Raw genomic sequence first — 19,638 nt, 5'->3', positions numbered from 1 at the left:
ATGAGCATAGATGCTTATTTTTAATGACTTATTACAATTCAAGAATAAATAGAAGAAAAAATAGTTATGATTAATTTTACTAAAAAATGAGCATAGATGCTTATTTTTAATGACTTATTACAACTCAGAAATAAAAAGAAAAAAATAAATATAGAAGAAAAGAAAAAAACTATATAAAAAGCTACTCAGAAATGAGCATGGATGCGCTTATAGAGGAAATTCAAATTAAATTCATAACAAATTTCAAGAGAAATTCGTATGAATTTAGCCTAAATTCCCTATATAAGGGCATCTATTTTCATTTTCACAGAAGCTCAATAAGGCAGAGAGGGAGGGGCTTATAAACCGGTCTGATTCCCCTCCGGTTGGCGAGGTGGGACTAAACTTTGGCCGCAACGAGGACCAACCCTTTAGTCCCGGTTGGTGGAATGGACCGGGACTAATGGTCGTCCTTTGGTCCCGGTTCAGGCCACCAACCGGGACCAATGGTGGTGGGCCAGGAGCGAGGGCCATTGGTCCCGGTTCGTCCCACCAACCGGGACCAATAGGTCCAGACGAACCGGGACCAATGGCCCACGTGGCCCGGCCGGCCCCTGGGGCTCATGAACCGGGTCCAATGCTCCCATTGGTCCTGGTTCTGGATTGAACCGGGACTAATGGGCTGGACCGGCCTGGACCATTGGCCCCTTTTCTACTAGTGAATGATGTACTAGTTTTAGAAGTATTTAAAAAGATGCAGGGATGTCGTAATAGTAACAAATCTTACCAGGGTATCTCCATGGTAGTTACCGTAGTTCAACACGTGCACTAGTGGCACGTATTGACCATAATGTTGAGGAGTTCGATTGTAGACATTGTAATTCTCAAGATCAGTACAAAATGCGATCAGATGATTTTTCTCCTTATAAGTTAATTCGGAGCCATCGGTGTAGTGGGTTTTGTCTACCATTTTCCGCACATTCTTTGAAGAATGAAAATAAGCTGTCAATGGAAACAAGCTGTCAACTATTTTGAAATAAACAATATAAATTACTTAATAACTATGTTAAGCTCACATGGGGGAAGAATTGGAGGTGTATCCACAAGGACCCAAATGCCCATATTGTCTTGCTGGATTGTAGGATCACCAAGATCCATGGTGACAAGCATACCCTCTTCAAAACCATACATCTTGCAAAGTGCTTTCCAATTTTTGTAACCAAAATGGGTTACACTCTCAGCATGTACAACTTTACTTGAAAATCCACACCATAATGGGTCCTTAGGAGAATTTTTTTGGTTTCCATACTTTCATGGTCTTCAAAACCCATCCTCTCCAAGACATAGCGTCTTGCATAGCATGGGATAAGCTAGTCGAATTGGAAAAGATGAAAAATACACATTAAAATAGTTGAAGTCGTGCTTAATTACGAAAAAAACTATTGTCGTCGTTGTGTACCGTATGAACATCGAAGGTCTCCTCGAGCTTAATGCTGAAGCGACGATCTTCGTCCAGCTCAATGAACCTGTCGCACATACCTCGGCCATTGTGGCACCAGTCGCACTCCCCCGGGCGGTTTTCGTCGTCCGAGTACGACATTTCCGGCCTAAGTACATAATTCAAATATTAAATATATGTACTAAAAAACCTAAATTAGATCATTATTATTAATCACGGGTTGACTATCGGTGACGGTACGTAGCTCCTGCTTTCATTCCCGAGTGCATTATTACAACAAATTGTCTAGCACACGGGAACGAAGGAGCTACCCCACGACGGCGTGGATGATGGAGGGGGCTCCTAGATTTCTGCATAGAGTGCTCTTCAATTTTAGCATTCAAAGTAGGAGTACTTTTCCAATATGAGCATTCAATAAGCAAAACCAAATCGTAAAATAAAGTAGTATTCAAATTAGCATGCATTCAATTATAACCAAAAGTACATCATCTCTTGTGTCCGTACATCGTCGAATACTCCTCGAATACTATCATACATATAGCATCGCTAATTAATACAGCTAGAACCGTAGCACCCGACGGGTATCGTCGCGGGCGGTGGACACCCTAAGATAAGGAACCATCACAGGATCATAGCTCCAGTGAGATCCCTGAAGAATCTGCCAGGTATTGTCGAACCTGCCCTCCAATGCAACCATGTAGCGACGGACGTGCTCGTCCTCCTCGCTGACACTGTGACGTACCACCTCCGCGGTGTCCGGAAGCCTCGGCACCATCACTGCCCCACGCGACCACCACCAAACAAGGATCGGGTCAACAATGGGTTGCCTCCTAACCAACCTACGTCCCCCGGAAGGTAGCACCTCCGAATACCAGCCCGGCGGAGCCCAGTCCCAAACATGGCCCTGATCAAGTAGGCCTCCACTGCCGAGTCGACGACGACGAGGATGCGGGATAGGCATCACCGAGGTCAACGCGGGAACTACTTCTATATATAGTTAAATAAAGTAGTTTTATTAATTAAATCAACTAGTTCAACTACTAAGCACTTACTATAAATAAATAAAGTAGTAGTTACTGAAAACAAACTACTTCTATATATAGTAAAATAAAGTAGTTTATTAAATCAACTAGCTAGTTCAACTATATATGAAGCACTTACTATAAATAAAATAAAGTAGTACTTACTAAAAATAAACTAGTTTAACTATAGTTCTATTATTTTTCTAACTAATTATATTAAACACTTTCTCTTCTTATTTTTTTCATTTTTCCTCTATTCTAAATATGAACATATTCATAAATGACTTATATCATTCACAATTTTCCTATACATACACAATAAGTTGAAAAAGAAAATACTATGAACAAAAAAATCATTAAAATTCTATGAACAAAATTACAACAGAAAAAAATCATACAAATTCTATGAAAAGAAAACAATCATAAAAATTTGACATATTCGATCTTTGCATATATATGAACATACAAACATGCATATTCAACAATAATATCACCAAAAAAATCTATTAAGAGAAAAAATCTAACACAATTATATGAACGAATTAATTACACAATATGAAAAAAAAATCTAACAGAAAAATCTATGAACTACACATCTAAATTACTGCACATCTAACAAAAAAATCTATGAACTACAAAAAAATCTAAAAAAATCTAACAAAATTAACTACACATCTAAATTAACTACTACTAACGTCAAATTAAATTAGTTGCTCACGGCGACGGCGACGGCGATGGCGACGGCGACGGCGAGGTGCGGCGCGGGGCGGGCGGGGCGGTGACGGAGTCGGGGCGGCGCGGGCCGGGGCGGCGCGGAGACGGAATCAGGGCGGGCGGGGCGGCAACGGCGTCGGGGCGGCGCAGAGACGGCATTGGGGCGGCGCGGGCCGAGATGGATTCGCCGCCGTCGGGGGAGAGCAGGATAAGAGATTGAAGTGGGGATGGGCGGTTCTGAAATTTTCCTAAGTGCTATTTATATAGCAAAGGCATTGGTCCCGGTTCATGGCACAAACCGGGACTAATGCACCTCTTTAGTCCCGGTTGGAGCCACCAACCGGGACCAAAGGCCTCTTTTCAGCAGCCCAAAGGGCGGGAAGCAGAGGGCTTTTGTCGCGGTTGGGGGCACCAACCGGGACTAAAGGGGGGGGGGCATTGGTACCGGTTGGTGCCACGAACCGGGACCAATGCACCACTTTAGTCCCGGTTGGTGCCGCCAACCGGGACTAAAGGCCCTGTGCTGCCCGCGTCGCGGCACGGAAGTTTAGTCTCACCTCGCTAGCTGAGGGAGCTCGAGAGTGGTTTATAAGCCCCAGTCCCGCTGCCCTCTCGAGCTCCTCTCAAATGTAGGCTTACGGGCCTAAACGAACTATATGTGCCTGTGGGCCTATTGGGCCTATTGCGGGCCTGAATCCTGGCCCATTGTTGGGTTTCTACTCGAATTCAGGCCGTGGTAGCCCTTTAGGTGGCACTTTTTTTTTATTTTATTTTTTGCTTTGAATTATTTATTTTCTTTTGATTTTTGCTTTTATTCTATTTTTCTTTTAGCTCAGATTAATTATAATCTTGTGTTACTCCATTAGTTTCCAAATTTGAATAATTAGTTTTCACCAACCCGTACCAATGCACCCGTCTAATTACTTATTTATATTCTTTTATGATAATTCTTTTTGCTATTAAAGTTGGTAAAAAAATTCTAATTACTTATTTATGTTATTTTATCTTAATTATTTTTGTTTTTAATGTTTTGAACAGAATTCTAATTACTTATTTATTTTCTTTTATGATAATTCTTTTTTCTATTAAAGTTTGTAAAAAATTCTAATTACTTATTTATTTTCTTTTATGATAATTCTTTTTGCTTTTAATGTTTTGAACAGAATTCTAATTACTTATTTATTTTCTTTTATGATAATTCTTTTTGCTTTTAATGTTTCGAACGGAATTCTAATTACTTATTGATTTTCTTTTATGATAATTCTTTCTGCTATTAAAGTTTGTAACAGAATTCTATATAATTTTAGTTTTAATAATACTAGAGGTTTATAAAAGCATTTTAGTTGATTCCTTCAGTACCAATTCTAAGGCTGTTACAATGGCATTTTATTTGGTACAAGTTTTAAGGCTGGTTCCCCACGAGCACCTTTTAGTACCGGTTCGTGGCATGAACCGGTAAAAGAGTTTTTTAGTTGATTCTTTCTGCAGCTGTTTTTTAGTCCCACCTCGCCAAGCGAGAGGCACTCGCAGCGGTTTATAAGCCCCGAGTGCAGAGAGGATGCAGAAGAGGCTCAATGCTAACCTGCACGTTGCTTAGCTTTAAGCCTTGAGGAATAGGGTAGACTGCACGGAGCTATGTGCAGTGCAGTTTACACTATTCCGAAAGGCTTGAAGCTAATTAACGAGCATTGCGCCTCTTTTTTATTTTTAATGACTTATTACAACTCAGAAATAAATAAAAAAAATAAATATAGCAGAAAAGAAAAAAACTATATAAAAAACTACTCAGAAATAAATAGAAGAAAAAATAGTTGTGATTAACTTTACTAAAAAAATGAGCATAGATGCGCTTATAGAGAAAATTCAACCTAATATCGTAATAAATTTCTACTAACTTCAGAGAAATTCAATATGAATTTAGGTCAAATTCCCTATATAAGGGCATCTATTTTCACTTTGAGATTAGCTCAACAAGGCAGAGGGGGAGGGGCTTATAAACGGGTGTGAGCACCCTTCGGTTGGCGAGGTGGGACTAAACTCTGACCGCAACGAGGACCATCCCTTTAGTCCCGGTTGGTGGCACGAACCAGGACTAATGGGCTGCCTTTGGTCCCGGTTCGTCCCACCAACCGGGACCAATGGTGGTGGGCCAGGAGCGAGGCCCATTGGTCCCGGTTCGTCCCACCAACCGGGACCAAAAGGTCCAGACGAACTGGGACCAATGGCCCACGTGGCCCGGCCGGCCCCCGGGGCTCACGAACCGGGTCCAATGCCACCATTGGTCCCGGTTCTGGACTGAACCGGGACTAATGGGCTGACCCGGCCTGGACCAATGCCCCGTTTTCTACTAGTGTTAGCAAATCCCACATACTCAACTATCATATAGTCTTCCATGATTGCTACCACTCAAAGCATATTTTTAGAACAAATAGCATCCATCAAACACAGAGAAATATAGGGGCTTAATGTTTCTCCTCCCAACTTACTTATCATATAGATAATTGTCAACAATAATAATTCATGATCAAATATATTTAAATGGCCATATATGCTTAGATCTTTCTCCATCACATGATGCTTGCAAACTGAAGAGTAGGTTGGAATGAGAAGAAATACTACTGAGTCTTGCCTAAAAGTAAAATATAGGCCCTTCGCAAAGGGAAGCAGGGATTTGCAGAGGTGCCAGAGCTCGAAGCTTTTCAAAACAGAGATGAAAATAATTTTGAGAGGTATGCTTTCATTGTCAACATAACAACCAAGAGTTGCCAATATCTTCCATACTAGATAAATTATAGGAGGTTCCTAAACATAATGGTAAAGTTTTTACTGCCCCACCACCAACAAGCACATTCCATGGCTGGTCCGATACAACGGGTACTGTCCAACTATTAACAATCCTGGAGGAGTTTTGTTTAATTATTTGCGATTTCATTTTTCATCTTTTGATCATAGGACTGGGCATCCCAATTACCAGCCACTCTCTCGTGAATGATGAGCGGAGTTCACTCATCGTGAGAATAACCCACCTAGCATGGAAGATACTGACAACCTCTAGTCGCTACATGAGCGATTTGGGCATACAAAACAGATTATTATTTGAAGGTTTAGAGTTTGGCACATGCAAGTTTACTTGGAACGGCAGGTAAATACCGCATATAGGTAGATATGATGGACACTCATGGAAGAAACTTGGTTCAAGGATTTTGGATGCACAAGCAGTATTCCTGCTTAGTACAGAAATTTTGGCTAGCAAAGGATTCTAAATAGCAAGAACCACATGTGGAGGATCCATAACAATATAACTTCTGTACAAATATACCCAAGCATAACTCATTATGTTGTCTTCTTTGTCCAACTACAACTAATTTGCTCAAGTTTGAAAATAATTAATGGGGCTCACAATCATAGAAGATGTCCAAGATAGTATATTTATATGTGAAATATCTTTTTCTTCAATATTCTTTCATGATTTGTTCAAGTGACCAATACTATGTTTGCTAACTTTTAATAAATTTACCACCTCTACTTCTTATATGTGAAGTCATTACTCCCCATGGTATAAGCATATGAAGCATATATAATTTTAGATTTATGATATTCAATTTATTCAACCATTTACTCAAAGGATATAAGTGAAGCACATGAGTAAATGACAAACTACTCCCAAAAAAATATAAGTGAAGATCATTGAGTAGTCGAATAATTATGTAACTATGTGAAGACTCTCTCTCATAAAGAAAATTTAGATCTTAAGTACTTTATTCAAACAGCTAGCAAAACCTAATAAAATGACACTGCAAGGATATCACATATCATGTGAAGAAGCAAAAACTTAGGCTCAACCGAGGCTAACTGATGATTGTTGATGAATAAAGGTGGGATGCCCCAAGCTTAGATGCTTGAGACTTCTTGAAATATTAATTAGGGATGCCTTGGGCATCTCCAAGCTTGAGCTTTTGTGTCTCCTTAATTCCTTTCATATCATAGTTCACTGGAATTTTAGAACTTCATCCACACAAAACTCCACAAAAACTCATGAGATAAGTTAGTATAAATCCATGCAGAACTTTATCATTCTCTACTGTATAAAATCACTAAAATTATTATTTGATATTGCCTACTAAATCCCTCTGCATATTTAACACTCCCATCCTCAAATAGAATCATTAAACAGGCAAACATATATATGCAAACAATGCAAACATAACAACAATCTGTCTAAACAAAACAGTCTGTAAAGAATGCAAGAGGAATCATGCTTATTTAACTCAAAAAATTCTGAAAATTTACCACACTATAGAGAATTTATCATAGCTTATTCTGCAAACGGCTCCTACTGCGGCTTCATGTTGTCGTTGAGGAGGCAGATGACCGGTTCATCACAAACCAGGCCATGTTGCAGCAACTTAGCATACTGAAAAAGGAGATGTACAGAGGATATTACACCCTCGACATCATCAGTTGCCGAGCCCATGGAGAAGGCAGGGCAAAAGATCATGAAGTCAACTACTCTTTTGCACCATGTATATTCAACCCTGCAAAGCGTGTATGTTTCTGCAGTGGCAATAGTGAAGGTGCAGCACGAGCTGAGCTGCTGGAGCAAGTTCTTGGCAGCATAAGGAAAACCATTGAAGATGTGGGTGAGTTCATCATGTTTCTAAATGGATGCCCGCATTTGACCCGCCAACCGTACCTCATGTATCTGCTGCTGAACAAGTGCATGTTAGGATGCCAGATAGAGATGGAACATATTATGAACTTCATGTTGCAAGCGGAGACTGCTCCCGGTGATGTTGGTCATCATGTTGTCCTGCCGATCAACGGTCCTGGGAAAGTTGGAAAGAGTAGCCTGGTCGAGCATGTGTGTGACGATGAAAGGGTGGGCAACCACTTCTTTCAGATTTTGTGTTTCAGTGGGGATGACCTAAAAGATGCAAGTGTAGACACCCTAAGAGATGGCGGTAGAATCAAGCATCAAAACCATGGCATCGGCGGTGGAAGGACACTGATCATCATTGAGCTATTTCTGGACATCGACAATTCTGAATGGAAAATGTTGTATTGAGCTGCAAGAAGCTGCATCGGAAACGACAGTAAGATCATAATCATGAGCCGGTCCGAAAAGATCACAATCTTTGGAACCACAGAACTCCTCAGATTACAGTTCTTTACTCAAGAAGCATACTGGTACTTCTTCAAGGTGCGTACGTTTGGGAGCACGAGCGCGGAGGACTACCCGAAGCTCACAACAATGGCCATGGAAATGGCCAGGCTAGCGAATGGGTGCTTCATGACTGCGACCATCTTGAGTGGACTATTGAAAGCAAAATTTGACCACCGTTTCTGGAGCATTGCCCTTGCAACCCAGAGGAATTTTATCCAGATAAACATCTCAATGTATGGGAGAGTTTCGCTGACCCTTAGCAGATGGCGGAGCCAGTATATGTCAAGAGAGCAAAGAAAACTTCGTCTGAATGGTTAGTGATTTTTGGTGACTACCGGACATGTTCTGCTGAAACTGAAGCTGAAGATCGCAAAATTATTAGCGTACATGACCTTTTCCTTGGAAACGTGAGGCTCGAGGAAAATTCAAGGTCCATGCATGGACATCTCACCTAGAGCCTCACTACAATTACATGTTTCACTGTGAGATTCAAAGACCACATCGTTTGCTCGCCAGGAACAAGCGATGTTAGAATATTTTATATGGGAGCAGCTGACTAGCTGCCTAGTCTTCAATTTCTTATGTCAACATGATTTGAAGTGATGCAAAGTGGTGACTGCTCTCTTTACTGAAGTATACATACTATGGATGTATCTAGACGCGTTTTATGTTAGATACATCCATATCTAGACTAATTTAAGACAAGTAATTTGGGATGGAGGTTGTAGTGTGCAATTTCAATGTTATTTTGTTCTTGTTCCTGCTGTAAGTATATTAAGCAATAAAGAACACTGTGTGGGCTAGAAGTTTTGGAAATTCCTTTGGCAGGGTGATCAGCCGGGCACTATGGCTGATTAATTGTCTAGTCTTCATTTCTTGTCTCAACCGATGATTTGAATCGCACCAATCCAACGCTCCAAACTCATGAATTGTTTATGGTTCTCAAACAACTTGGAATGATGCAAGTAGAGTCGATTGTTATTATAACTTGTGACTGTCATCCGTACTGAAATACCATTTTCTCTAATTATTTTTGGACAACTGTGAAATATAAGAAATGTAGCTGCTATTTTTTGCATTGTTCATGCTGCAAATAATAGCAATCAAGCACACCCTAGCATCTGTGCATGTTTTTGGAAGTACAGAGTATTTCTGTGGGGCCTAGCATTCAGCTCCTGCTCTCAGCGTTAGAGCATCTACACCAAAGTGTCAAGGAGGCATGGGGTTTCGTGATCCCCAACAGTTTAACATTGCGCTACTCGGGAAGCATGGGTGGCGGTTCATGACGAACCCTAATTATTTGTGCGCAAGAGTAATGAAAGGTCGTTATTTTCCCGACACAGATTTTTTGAAAGCCACGGTTCCCAAATCAGCTTCTGCTACTTGGCGAGCCATCATTGCTCGCAGGACAGCTTTACAGGCGGGGCTTGTAAAGAGAGTAGGAGATGGGCACTCTATCGATGCCTAGACGGACAAGTGGATTCCTGGAACCATTTCCATGAAACCGTTATTCAGACCTCCCAACACTAATATACAGAAAGTCTCGGATCTTATTGACACTGAGAACTGGTCATGGAAACAGGATATCATAAGGACAACTTTTATCGCCCCGGATGCAGATGCTATTCTCAATGTACCAATTCAGAGGGGAGGAGGACAGGATTTCTTTGCTTGGGCCTTTGAACGATCAGGCAACTACACTGTTAATTCAGCGTACCATGCTCTAATGACTCAGAACGAGCGTTTAGCTCTAGAAGAAGGGACGGCTACAGGTGCTTCAACGGATGATAAACAGATGTGGACAGCCTTGTGGAAACTCAAAGTGATCCCAAAGGTACGGGTGTTTTGGTGGAGGGTATTGAGGGGGATTCTACCTGATGAATGTACCCTCAAGCACCGCCATATTTCAGTTCTTGACACTTGTAAAGTGTGCATGGCAAGAGAGAATGATCTCATGCATGCATTAATACAATGCTCCCATGCACGACGTTTCTGGAGTGAAGCTTGTGCTTGGTTTGGTATCAGACTCCCTCGACTGCACCCAAGCTCGGGGGCCAGAGACATACTGTGTGGTGATCGGATCATTGATGCGGATCGCCCAAAAATCATTACCATGATGTGGACGATCTGGCATTCTCGCAACCGGATCAAACATGGTGAGGAAGGCAGAGACCCAGTGGCAGCGATGAGATCTACACAGGAGGCCCTAGCGTTGCTGGAGCTACCCTGCAACGAAGCTGCTGTGCTACCAGGTCATGGTTGGACGCCGCCGGAACCAGGTATCATCAAGATTTCATGTGATGGAGCACTCAATGTGGTAGCAGGTCGAGGAGGGGCCGGTGGTATAGCCCGGTCCATATCCGCGCTCTTGGGTGCTTGGTGCAAGCCTTTCGGTGACATATCCGATCCTCTCATAATGGAAGCCCTATCAATGCGAGAAGGAACGCTTTTTGCAAAACTTCGAGGCCTATCGCATGTGATAATGGAGACTGACTGTCAGGAGTTAGTGCAACTCTGGCATACACGCCACAACTCACGTTCGGTTGTGGCTCCTATTCTAGATGAAATTTGAGAGCTTAGTTCTGATTTTTCTGTTTTTGAGATTCAACATGTATTTAGGTCAGCAAACTTACCGGCACATCTATGTGCAAAACGTGCATGCACACTGAATGTGACCGATTGTTGGCTCGAGGAGACCCCTAATTTCTTGGTAACCAGCCTTTCGGCTGATTGCCCGGGGAACACTTTTGTTGAATAAAGCTCTCTGATTTGCCCGAAAAAAAATCTACGACCGCCCAGTCAATGCCCTGATAAAAAAAGATGACTCAATGGACCCCTCATTTTCTCCTTAAATGTCTGGACCGACCGGCACCCCTCAAACCGGCACCAAATATAGGGGCGATATGAGGATGACCGGACACACCCGGGCACCCGGCTTGGTCCCACCTGCACAGCGACCCACTCCTCCGTCCTCTCTCATCTCTCTATCGCAGAAATGACATGGGCAGAGAAGAAGTTGCCTCGCGGTGGTGACGGCGTGAGCAGAGGAGGCGGGTGAACCTCGTGCCCGCTAGGGACCGAGCTCGTGTCGTCTGGGCTGGAGTTCGTGCACATTGGAGATGGAGCACGTCTGCGCCGGGGTGCGCCGCGGCCGAGCCGGAGCTCACTGGGGCAGGGCTGCTATGCTAATGTGGGCTCGACACAGCCGCGGGCGTGAGCATGACAAGCTGGGCCGCTCACGCCGCGGTGCTTCAGTAAGTTTTCGATAATCCAGTACTATCTGAATATCAGCGGACCATACGACTCCATTTCAGAAGCAAAGGTACTTGGAATTTGCTATGATCTGCTGCCTCACGTTGAAACTTGTTAGTCTTTGTGTTTAGATCAACAGGCTCTCTCTGCCCTGTTCCATCTTCACTAAAATGAAACAAGTCTGTCACATAGAAGAGCAGTGTTAGTGTGGCATGTCAGCACCCCACTGTCAACCCTCGACAGTACTGAAGATCGAAGCACTGGAGCTGGTGTCGACAACGGCAAGATGGCTACAGCGCCAGAACCGCGGCCCAAGTCGACTAGGCCCAAGAAGACTCCCCAGTGGCTTGCTAGCCCAAACTGGGCCCGTTAACTCAGGTGTAACAATACTTATATCCGTTGCTAGCTTTCTCCTTTGGGGTGGCGATGGACCAGACGGCTTCGGCCGGTATTGTAATGCTACATAAGTGTGGGTGGTTGGGTGGATTGCTTCTGAAATTCAAATACCTAGTTTGTTTGTTCCCCAACCTCGTCTAGATCGTGTGAGCCTAATTTGAGATCCTCACAGTTGGTATCAGAGCCTTTCGTCCTTGGTCTTCCCCTACATCGCCACTACACCAGATTCGGCGACCGCCGATGATGCCAAGCCATGGAGGAGCTGAGCGACGAGAGCCGCACCATGTTCGATCTACTTCTTCATGAGATCTCCGTCGATTTGGACCAGAAGCTCAAGGCGCAAGGCGAATCTCTGCTCAAGTCTATGAACAAGTTGCTGTAAGCCAACAATTCGGTGCTCGACGGTCTCATGTCGGCATGAACTGACGCCATCCGCGACGAAATCGCCCTCGACCTCGAGCAGGTGAGAGCCGATGTCAACAAGCTCGAGCCCGCAGATCAGGGACCCAAACTGGCCGGGAGTTCTTCGTCGCGCATCAGTGTCCAAACACGAGGGAGCGCCGATTCGACGGCACCAATCCGCGACTCTGGCAGAAGCGCTGTTAAGATCAGTTCAGGCTATGGAGTGTACCTGCATAGAGGTGGATTTCCTTGGCCACCGCTCAATTTGAAGGTGCCGCAGCGCGGTGGCTGGAGTCTATTCAACGTCGAATACCAAACTGTAGTTGGCCTGAATTCTGTTCGGCATTCCAAAGCAGGTTCGGCCGTAATCAGCACCAAACTCTCCTGCGCAAGTTGTTCCGCATTGCCCAAACTAGTAAAGTGGAGGATTATGTAGAGCGTTTTGCGGAGCTTTATGATCAGTTGACAGCATATGAGGATTCACCAAACGCTCTGCACTATACCGCCAGATTCCTCGATGGTTTGAAACCAGGTGTTAGAATTGCTGTAGCTCTGCAGAAACCCAAAGATCTAGATGCTGCTTATGAGCTTGCTCTGTTGCATGAAGAGTTAGGAGAAGGTATCACACCGATCAACAGCTACTCAACTAAACGAGCATCCTCAGTTGCTTCTGCAGCTACTTCACCTCAGGTTAAAGTTACGGAAGAACGAAGGGGAACTGAAAGTGTCAAACCTCACCGTATTGAAGATAAATGGTCAGCGCTACGAGAGTACAGGAGGTCTAAGGGCCTTTGTTTTTTCTGTGGAGAAAAATGGTCCAGAGATCATGTTTGCAATTCTACTGTGCAATTGCATTTTGTTCAAGAGATGATTGAGCAACTACAAGGCAGCTCTGTGGAAGATTCTGAAACCACTGATTCTGAACCTCCTTCCCCAACTTCATCTTCAGTGCATTCCATTAGGCTCTCTGCAGCTACTATGGGCAGAGAATCTGAAGCTCATGTTTTCCAGTTAAGGGTGGTTATCCAGGGACATGAACTGAACTTCTTAGTGGATTTAGGAAGCACTCATTCATTCCTAGACATCAAGTTTGTATCACTGACAGGAGTTGTTTCCATTACTCTAGTTAATGTAACAGTGGCAGGTGGGGCTGTTATCACCTGTGAACATAGCATTAACGATTGCAGCTGGACCAGCAACGAGATACAGTTTACATCTAACCTCATACTGCTGCCACTCAATACTTATGATGGTATTCTTGGGTTAGACTGGTTGGCTCAACACAGTCCTATGAAGATTGTCTGGGTGGAGCAATGGATGTGCTTCAGTTATGAGGGAAGAGTGGTCACTTTACAAGGAATTCATGCATGTAAATACACTTTTGCGTGTGTCTCCATCTCAGCTGTTCAGCAATCAGAAGCTGTTACAGTCCCTGAAGAAATACAATAGCTCATTGATGAGTTTGCAGATGTGTTTGCAGCTCCAACAGAATTACCTCCTAGAAGGAAGAGTGATCAGCATATCCCTTTAATTCCAGGAGCAAGACCTGTCACTTCACGACCTTACAGAATTGTTCCTCAGTTGAAAGATGAGTTGGAAAGACAAATCAATGAACTGTTTGCAGCTGGATTGATAAGAGTCAACAAAAGTCCATTTTCTTCGCCAGTATTGCTTGTTAAGAAAAAAAGGGGAGAATGGAGGATGGTAGTGGATTATAGAATGTTGAATGCCATCACTATCACTCGCAAATTCCCAGTTCCCGTGATCGATGAATTGCTGGATGAACTGTTTGGTTCTGCTAGGTTTACTAAACTGGATCTAAGAGCTGGATACCATCAAATCAGATTGGCACTTGGTGAAGAGTACAAAACTGCGTTCTCTACTCACATTGGTCACTACGAGTTTACTGTTCTAGCCTTTGGTTTGAGTGGAGGGCCTAGCACATTCTGTAACTCTCTGAACACTACCTTAAACCTGTTAACAGAAAGAACACACTCTATTTCTTTGATGACATCCTGATATTCAGTAAAACTTACAAGGAGCACCTTGCTCATGTTATAGAGGTACTAGCTCTACTTAGAGTTGATCAGTGGAAAGTTAAATTATCTAAGTGTGCTTTTGCTCAGCAATAAATTGATTACTTGGGGCATACTATCAGTGCTGCAGGAGTGTCAACTGATGCTTCAAAAATTTCTACTGTCCAGAACTGGCCTACTCCTACAAATGTCAAGGAAGTGAGAGGGTTTTTGGGTCTCAGTGGATATTACAGAAAATTTATCCAACACTATGGCATAATCAGTAAACCCCTGACTGAGCTCCTGAAGAAGGGGGTGCCATTTGTGTGGTCTCCTGTTACTGAAGAAGCCTTTTCTGTCTTGAAGAAGAAGTTAATTGAGGCACCTGTTTTAGCCCTACCTCCGTTTGATAAACCTTTTGTCATTGAAATTGATGCCTGTGAGAAGGGAATTGGAGCTGTGTTAATGCAGGAAGGCCATCCTTTAGTTATGTCAGTAAGGCTCTAGGGCCTAAGAACAGAGGCTTGTCAGTATATGAGAAGGAATATATGGCTATCTTTTTAGCAGTACAACAGTGGAGACCTTATCTCTCGATGCAGCATTTTGTTATCAAAACTGATCAGAAAAGTTTGATTCATTTGCAGAATCAGAAATTGCATACTGTTTGGCAACAGAAAGCACTCACTAAGTTGATGGGACTGGATTATCAAATTGTGTATAAAAATGGCATTGAGAATTCTGCAGCTGACGCCCTATCCAGAAGACCACCAGATCATCAACTGTTCTCAATTTCTAAAATGCAACCTGTTTGGCTGACTGAAGTCATTGACAGCTACAGTGCAGACAAGACTACTACTGAACTTCTGCAATAGTTAGCTATTGATCCCTCTGCCAAACCCAATCACAAGTTAAACCAAGGAATAATCAGATACAAAGGAGCTATATGGATAGGTAATAAACAAGAGTTACATGACAAATTCTTGCTGCCTTTCATGACAGTCTAGTAGGTGGTCATTCAGGATTTCCTGTCACATACCATAGGATACACACTCTTTTTAGATGGTCAGGGATGAAAAACTTCATTAAGGAAAGGGTGCAATCCTGCCTCATTTTTCAACAACATAAACCAGAAAGGATCAACTATCCAGGGTTGTTGTGACCTCTGCCAGTTCCCAAGAAGGCCTGGGAGTATGTCACCATGGATTTTATATCTGGATTGCCAGTATCAGGACAATTTGACTGCATCTTTCTGGTTATTGATAAGTTCACTAAATATGGCCACTTCATTCAATTAAAGCATCCTTTCACTGCTACCAAAGTTGCTGAAGTATTTCTGGATAATGTGTACAAACTACATGGAATGCCAGAATACATAGTGTCTGATAGAGATCCTATTTTCACTATTACCTTTTGGCAGACTCTGGTAAAAGAACTGGCACACACCTAAACATGAGTACTTCTTATCATCCTGCTACAGATGGCCAAACAGAGAGAGTAAATCAACAGGTTGAGTGCTATCTCAGAAGTTTCATCAGTGCACACCCAAAACAGTGGAGCAAGTGGCTTGCAATGTGTGAGTTCTAGTACAACACCAATTGGCACTCTGCAGTGGGTAAGACTCCCTTTGAAATCCTATATGGGCACACCCCCAGATATTTTGGAATTCCTACTGGTGATACTGTTGCTGCTCCTGATATACAACAGTGGCTATTGGAGAGACAAGTTGTTTTGGATTCAGTTACCCAGCACTTACACAGAGCTCAACAGAGAATGAAAAGTCAGGCAGATAAACACAGAACTGAGCGTGTTTTTGAGGTGGGTGACATGGTATTCCTCAAACTTCAACCCTATGTTCAGTCATCAGTTGCTCGCCGGGCCAACCATAAGCTCTCCTTCAAGTTTTTTGGGCCATACAAGATCATTGACAAATTTGGTGCAGTAGCTTACTGTTGGAAATATGCCCTAGAGGCAATAATAAAATGGTTATTCTTGTATTTCCCTGTTCATGATAATTGTCTATTATTCATGCTATTATTGTATTGACCGGAAACCGCAATACATGTGTGAATACATAGACCACAACATGTCCCTAGTGAGCCTCTAGTTGACTAGCTCGTTGATCAACAGATGGTCATGGTTTCCTGACCATGGACATTGGATGTCATTGATAATGTGATCACATCATTAGGAGAATGATGTGATGGAAAAGACCCAATCCTAAGCATAGCACAAGATCGTGTAGTTCGTTTGCTAAAGCTTTTCTAATGTCAAGTATCATTTCCTTAGACCATGAGATTGTGCAACTCCCGGATACCGTAGGAATGCTTTGGGTGTACCAAACGTCACAACGTAACTGGGTGGCTATAAAGGTGCACTACGGGTATCTTCGAAAGTGTCTGTTGGGTTGGCACGAATCGAAACTGGGATTTGTCACTCCGTGTGATGGAGAGGTATCTCTGGGCCCACTCGGTAGGACATCATCATAATGTGCACAATGTGATCAAGGAGTTGATCACGGGATGATGTGTTACGGAACAAGTAAAGAGACTTGCCAGTAACGAGATTGAACAAGGTATCGGCATACCGACGATCGAATCTCGGGCAAGTACTATACCGGTAGACAAAGGGAATTGTATACGGGATTGATTGAATCCTTGACATCATGGTTCATCCGATGAGATCATCATGGAACATGTGGGAGACAACATGGGTATCCAGATCCCGCTGTTGGTTATTGGTCGGAGAGTTGTCTCGGTCATGTCTGCATGGTTCCCGAACCCGTAGGGTCTACACACTTAAGATTCGATGACGCTAGGGTTATAAAGGAAGTTTGTATGTGGATACTGAATGTTGTTCGGAGTCCCGGATGAGATCTCGGACGTCACGAGGAGTTCCGGAATGGTCCGGAGGTAAAGATTTATATATGGGAAGTCCTGTTTTGGTCACCGGAAAAGTTTCGGGTGCTATCGGTAATGTACCGGGACCATCGGGAGGGTCCCGGGGGTCCACCAGGTGGGGCCACCGGCCCTAGAGGGCTGCATGGGCCAAGTGTGGGAGGGGACCAGCCCCAGGTGGGCTGGTGCGCCCCCCCCACCAGGGCCCAAGGCGCCTAGTGTTGAAAATCCTAGGGGAGGGAGGTGCCTCCACCTTGTTTGGGGGGCAAGTCTCCCCCTCTCCCCCTTTGGCCGCCACCTTAGATGGGATCTAGGGGCTGCCGCACCCCTTGGGGTGGGAACCCTAGAGGGGGCGCAGCCCCCCCCTCTCCCCTATATATAGTTGAGGTCTAGGGGCTGCCCAACATAGGAGTTATTCTCTCCAAGGTGCAGCCCTACCCCTCTCCCTCCTCATCTCTCGCAGTGCTTGGCGAAGCCCTCCATTTTGCACATCGCGGGCTTCGTGGCCCTCTGCGAGCTGTTCTTGGGTGTTGAGGCCCATTTCGCGCTGTGGAAGAGGTTGTTTTGCCTTGTGCCCCGTTCTCAGGAGGGGTCTATTTATCAGGTGGGCGGAGCCGAACTATGGCGCATCGCCGGGACCGGATATCTATCCGGCACCCCAAGGAGGGCGTCCGAAGACTGGCCCTCGGAGTGGTTTTATATAGATGATGTCCCCCTGCCGGACCCTATACGGATCGGACTCCCCGAGTTCAATAATGCCCCGTTGAAGAAGCGCCTGAGTTGGCGCCCACGAAACCCTCAGAGGGAAGCTGACAGGGACGTCCTGTACCTGATGAGCCGGATAAGGTTGTTGGCTCACTCCGGACTGACCATGATTAAGGTCATGGCCGTATGCATTATGCGAGGGGTGCAACCGCTTCAATACAGACGCCACCCCATGTGGGATTTCAACGGGGAGGATGACGCCACCCGGTGCGGTCGCAAGGGGCCAGATTCGGCCGCCACTTTAACGAGAATCTTATCCGCTTTGTACAAGGGGGAAGAGGAAGAATTCGTCCGTGTCAACCCGGAAGGCGGATTCTCTATGTACAATCCTCCTAGTTGGGTGAGCGGACACTTTCACTTGCCTATCCGTTTGTGAAATTCCCGTAGTTGAGTACTTAGACTTAGTAATGTTCAAACGCAGGAGCTGCGCCAGGCTGTGAAGGAAATAAACAGCCATGCTCCACAACCCGAGGACCCGGGACGACCCCTCGATCCGGTCTCCCAAGAAGATCCGGACTTATGCGTGGAGTTGATTGATGGAGTATTTCATCAATTGAGCAAGGATAACTCCTTAGTGGCCATCACGGCCGACTATCCCGGACTACTTCCAGCCTCCAAGGTAACTAAGACCAAAGTCCCAGTATTCTAATGTTTTATCTTGCATGCCGTGTACTAACAACGTTTCGCAGGGTAAATCCTTGAGGCGGAAGGCCGAGCCCGTGGTGGGAAGCCAACAAGGGCTGCTGAAGCCAGGCGGGCCAAAAAGAAGTGCGGACCGGATCGAGATTCCGGCGCAACGTTATGGCGTGCGGATTTAACGCCTAGGGTTTATGCCCTTGAGTCTTACTAATGCTCATGATTTTCTTAGGAAGAAGAGAGCCCGCCGGACTATGTCCGCCAGCCAAGGTTCGAGGCCGGGTTCGGAAGCGGTGGCGGACACGGGACGTGCCTCGGGCGCTCCTCCGACAGCGGGCGCCGACAGGCTATCTGCCACCAATTCAGAGGTGGAGAGTGCCCTGAACCACAGGCGTCGCTGGACTATTCTTAGTGACGCGTGTTTTTCCCCAGAGGCATTGGACGCCTTTAATACAGGAGATGCGTATCTCCGTGCTGCTCAAAATGGTCTAGCCAGAGCCACGGAGCAGTATGTGAAAGACATACAGGTGAGTAAAATTGAAGGTTATATATGTCAGTAGCCCCCGAGACTTGAAACAGTGAAGATAACTATTTGAAGGATCATGTGCTATGCAGTGTCTTACAAAGAAGAACACGCAATTGTCCCAGGAGCTCGAAGATTGCAAGGCTCAGCTCGAGGCCGCATTGGCCACTTCAGAGAATGTCAAGGGGACGCCCGCAGGTAATATGTGCTTCGAAAGGTACTTCCGTTTTGAAATGCGGCAGGCGTGCAACCCTGACGATAATAATGCAGATGAGGCTGGAGTAAATCTGGACCAGCAACAACTCCTACGCCAACTAAAGGCTGGTGAGAGCGTGCTGACGAGGGTGAGGCAAGAGAAGAACAAGCTTCAAGACGCCAATACCCAGCTAGGCGAGGAACTGAAAGATGTTTGTATTC

The 19,638-nt window shown here is 44.5% G+C and overlaps 2 pseudogenes; both read left to right on the top strand.

Annotated features, from left to right (window-relative positions):
- The window catches only part of LOC119360213, a 41,013-nt pseudogene extending 32,143 nt beyond the window's left edge, over positions 1 to 8,870 (top strand).
- Positions 8,871 to 12,239: 3,369 nt separating this feature from the next.
- Positions 12,240 to 19,638, top strand: part of LOC119360212 — a 66,778-nt pseudogene continuing 59,379 nt past the window's right edge.

Source organism: Triticum dicoccoides, chromosome 2B (genome assembly GCF_002162155.2).
Source record: "Triticum dicoccoides isolate Atlit2015 ecotype Zavitan chromosome 2B, WEW_v2.0, whole genome shotgun sequence".
NCBI lineage: Eukaryota > Viridiplantae > Streptophyta > Magnoliopsida > Poales > Poaceae > Triticum > Triticum dicoccoides.
This window is presented reverse-complemented; position numbering and strand designations above follow the sequence as displayed.